The following is a 4,945-nucleotide window of genomic DNA, read 5'->3' on the forward strand; positions in this document are numbered from 1 at the left end:
TCTCCTTGGGTTGAAAAGAACTCGTTCTCGAGTTCATAGTAGTCTCATCATCATCTACCGAATAAAGAGTCAAGTGTTTTACACTAAAGATATTAGACATCTTCAAATAACTAGGAAGACACAACTTGTAGTATTTTACATGATCCAATCTTTCGATTCTTTAGTTTATTGTACTCGCTAATAGGGAAACGATTATGAATTAAAACAATCCAGATAAAATCTCCTACCTCAAACAATACCTGATGACGATGACTGTCAACCCGAGTTGGTCCTGCATCACTCTCATTCCACAGAACAACTTCAACGTACTGTAAACAAGCTCATGCCTCTGTCAAACTTAGTTGTAGAAGATACTTTAAAGTAACAAGAAAGGAAACATTTCAATTCTAAGAATCAAGCAAATAAAAAACAACACCATGTCTAAATTAAAAAGATTAAACTAACAGAACAACCAACTTAGTTCTGTTGTCACTAACATTAAATGCTCTATGGCTTGATTGAAGTTTTTTTTTATGAATTTTGTAGAAGAATCTGATTAATTTGAATATTAGGTCCCATCCGGGTTAACAACTTTTACACAGCTTTTTTGGCTGATAATGAGGAATCACTGATACATTGAGGTATTCACAAGAACTTCAAATCTCTTGAAGCCCAAGAAATTATGGCACCTTCAAGCAATCTAAGAAACAATAAGACACAAAAGCACTCAGCATGTTTTAGTAGAACCAATATGGTTATGCAATTTGAATTTTAACTAATTGATTAAATCGACATAGAGCCAAATAAAGAAGAACTCATCGAGAGGCCAAGAGCAGCTAACCCGAAAACAGCCACAGTTGATCCTTAGGTGGTTTAGCAACATTGACAACGGCACCAAAGCCTGTAAAGAATAGATGAAAGTTGGTCAGATTAGTCATGTTTCTTGCCTAGTTTATCTGAACACAATGAGATGAGTAGTATAGAAGCCACAGGTAAGAACATACTTTGTCAGAGGATCGATTAATCTCGGTAATTACAAAGTGAACAACAGTGTATTCACTGGACATGGATGTTCCAAGGAAATGGTACATGTGTTGGCCATCAGCAAGCATCACTCCCTATCTGTATTTGTCCTCAGGAAACTGCACATGTTGCTGTCTATAGATAAGCAGTACACAGTGTGACAATCCTTGCGCTCTCATGTGGAGACAGGGAGTACATGGTCTCCAACACTCTTTACGATTCTAATCCAACAGAATTATGTATGAACTTGATGAATTAGTAAGTAATTGAACTGCAAATTAAAACCCAAGATTTGCTGATTAGCAAGAATGCATGCCAGAACAAACATGGCTAATGCAGTGAAGAATCTACTTCTCTATAGTGATATGCTTAATACTTTGAATTCCAAGTTGCTTATATATAATTTGCAGCTGTAAAGGGGATGGGAAATTAATGAGAATTTGATAAGTTTAATTAAGTGGGTAGATTTTGATTACCAATATGTCATTGTGAGCCTAGCTACTGAGTTTGTTTATTAATTATATATATCAAATAAGTAATGTAATTAACAAAAATATAATTAAGCTAAAATGGACCAGTTGTTAAGGAACCGTAAGTGGATGTTCGATCATATGATGGATCTTAAGGAGTTGATAGATTATTCGCTAGCTAGTAATCCTTGGAATAGCTCAAAATTCAGATGTAGCAAGAAATCAGGCAGTGCCTGGTCTTCTTTTTCTTGGCTGTTCATGGATTAAGATTAATGCCATGGTATAGCAGCTTACGTTATCTTCTTCTTTAAAAAAAACCAAAAAAAAGAAGAGTTGCTTGTTCCTCCTTAGAGTTGATCGATCCCACCCCTGAATCAAAAACATGTACCTAACTAACACAGTTTTTGTCGATATTCAAATGTTGGATTCAATATCTCAATCTGATAATTACATGGGAAACAAAAGGTGAAACCGCTTGGCTCCTTCAGGATGGGTTAGAAAATTAATTTTGACAATAAATTAAATAGGAATAGGATGACTAATAAACTAATTTCTTGAATAAATGAAAAATTAATTTTTAATGAAAAATTAATCTAGGATCGGATGGAAGTTTGAATTCATAAATAAAATTATATGAATATTAACTCGACGCAGAACAATTAATTTTATTAATCAATTAATTAACTAATTATGGAATATTTCATATCCATTAAAAATGGATACCGGACCTATTAACAGAAACGTTCCTGTGTGAACCAACTGAGCGTTGTCAAAGGATATCATGTATAATTATATGATACAGGATGTAAATATGTCTCCTCGGGATGGTGCCCTAGTTAAGGTATGGGATATTGTCACATGAGATCAAAACTCGACGTTAATAACTAGTAAGGACGAACGAATCACCTTTTATCATATAATACATGACATAAATACACATCGGCGAGTCATTCAACCCACTCACTGTCTATTCACGTGACGTAACCTTCACGCGGTAGAGCAGACTTTATATATTATATATACTCATGCAAATTCCAACTCACCTTGAATTTGAATTGTCTTTTCGTCATAATTAATATTTTTTTATCTGGATAGCAATCTCATTTTTATATATTGTGAAGGATACCGGCAATGTTTTAAAAATCGGATCGATTATTGAATCGATAAGATGATCAGATCGAAATTTTTAAAATTTGATCGGTCGAATCAATGGTTCAACCGTTATATATATATATATATATATATATATATATATATATATATATATATATATATAATTCATATTTCAATCCTGAATAAATTTATGATTTTGATCGATTTCAAACGATTTTGACCTATTTTGACCGATTTTAAATGATTTTAACCAATTTTGATTGGTTTAAAACAGTTTTGACCGATTTTGATTGATTTTTTATTTTTTTCGACTTTAATGGTGGACCGGACCAGATCAAAAGTTGGTTCACGGTTCAACCAATCGGACCGGCCGGTTCGGTCCGATTTTCTCAACACTGGATACCGGCTGATCCAACGAGGATGCATGATATGATCAGTATAAGTTTGGTGGTTTTGGATATGGAATGGAAGCCGAAGGAGGTGGTAGGGCAAGTATGTAGAGGTGCCAACAAGCCTTCTAAGGCATGGACCCAATCAAATTATCCCGTGCAATTTCAGAAATGGGAATCCTATCAGCGAGGAAGCCCTCCATAGAGATAGCAATGGTTATATTTATAAATGATGTGGGGGAATGATGGAGCCTCCACGTGTTCGCCTCACTCCGGATAGGCTAAGCCCACCCAAGTATCACTTGACCAAGGCGCCAGAGGCAATGCTACTCCCGACCAATCTTGTCCACCCGAGCGTCACTTACTCGTTTGGACATTACTTAAGTCAGATCAACTAAACGAGACCTCATCTGAGAGATCCTACAGGGAAAAGGTGCAGGCCTTGGGTTACCCGAGCGATAAATATCAAAGTCATATATCTGATTTCCGATCGATTGTACAATGTTTATACATCTTCAATACAAAATTTTTAAAGAGGTTTGAAAAATAAAAAAACTGAACAAAAAGATTTGAGCTTTGTGGATGCAAGGTTGAGCTTTGTATTTTAAGAACAGTAATGAAATTTTAAAATTATTTTTTTATTTGAAATTAATATAATACGCATGTAGCAATGTAATTATATGTTATTAATTAGATCATACAAAAATTATTTAGAACTCTAACTATTGGAGTTTATTCAATAGGTTTTTAGAATGTTGATGTGGCATGATGTGATATATTGAGATCATAAAAAAAAACTTTTGTTGAACTCTAATTAAACCTGTCGGGAAGCTGAGAAGACGGACCTGCCGGTGTGATGTGTCTGAAAGGTTGACCGCACCCCCATGACCCGGTAGTGAGTTGCCCTCTGTGTTGACCAAGCCATCAAAAGTCATCCGATCAACGCTACCTGCAGCCAGCGACCGGGTCGCCCCGGTCTCTGGTACCCCGATGCTCGAGGCGAGTCCCACGAATATATAAGCATCCGCATAATAATAGGACAATAAAACAAGTACAAAATAAATACAGCGACGTACCCTGGCCCCGGGGGGCTCCTTGGGATGGCGCGGTGAGCTAATCACGATGATGATCAAGTCGTCGCGGCTCTGACGGATGGATGGATGTGAGTCAGCTGAGGTGCCGGATCTAGGAGCGGCGACGGGGAATCCGGTGTAGCATGTACCCACAAGACGACAGGTAAGCCAAAATATGTCTATGGCTCGCAGGCCGGAATACGACACACGCTAACGGCTTAGAGGCCGGCCGGTAAAAACGTCTCACAACCATAATAGTAATACAAAGAGCAGAACACCACGGCTCGAAAGCCGGAAACACAACCGATGTCCGGAAGCACTACGTTGGATCGGATCGATGCCGAAAGCGAAGGGGACAACGACTATATACCCATCGGAATCGACTGTCGAGAAGCCGGAGTCGGCTATAATACCGCCGGAAGAGGCGGCAGCAACTGTGACGATCACTGGAGACAGCGCCGGCCACTGGAGGCAACGACGTTGGCCGCAAGAAGCGACGCTGGCTGCTGGGGGCGGCAGCGGTGGCTGCAGGAGTCTGCAGCTGGGCTCCGGGGCAAGGCCGGCATGGAGAAGGGAGAGAAGAGGAGGAAGGCGACGAGAAAGGGGAGTAGAGGTTCCCCTCTTGGTTCGTGGCAGCGGTGGAAACAAGAACGCGAAGAAGCCCTCGGGCTGGGCGGCGGCGGAGAGGAGGAGGCAGCTGTGAGTGCCTGTTGCCGGTGGCAGTGCAAGTCCAGCGGCGCTAGTGTGTCGAAGTAAGGGAGATAGTGACCGAAATCGCCGGCTAGCCGTGGGCGAGGGAGACGAGGACGCGGAGAGGAGGAGGTTTGGCTGCTGGCCGTCGAGAAGGCGGTGCTCCGTTCGTGGTGGCTTGCCGGCGAGGAGGGAGAAGAGGGAGAAA

The 4,945-nt window shown here is 40.1% G+C and overlaps 1 long non-coding RNA gene across 1 annotated transcript; it reads right to left on the bottom strand.

The window, feature by feature from the left end:
• Positions 1–341: 341 nt before the first annotated feature.
• Positions 342–4,150, bottom strand: LOC121973117. The gene is made up of 4 exons (XR_006109389.1): positions 3,820–4,150; positions 984–1,273; positions 821–880; positions 342–679 (listed from the first exon to the last, which is right to left on the bottom strand). It is a non-coding gene; the product is annotated as an uncharacterized LOC121973117 (long non-coding RNA).
• Positions 4,151–4,945: the final 795 nt, after the last annotated feature.

Source organism: Zingiber officinale, chromosome 4A, assembly GCF_018446385.1.
Source record: "Zingiber officinale cultivar Zhangliang chromosome 4A, Zo_v1.1, whole genome shotgun sequence".
NCBI classification, from domain to species: domain Eukaryota; kingdom Viridiplantae; phylum Streptophyta; class Magnoliopsida; order Zingiberales; family Zingiberaceae; genus Zingiber; species Zingiber officinale.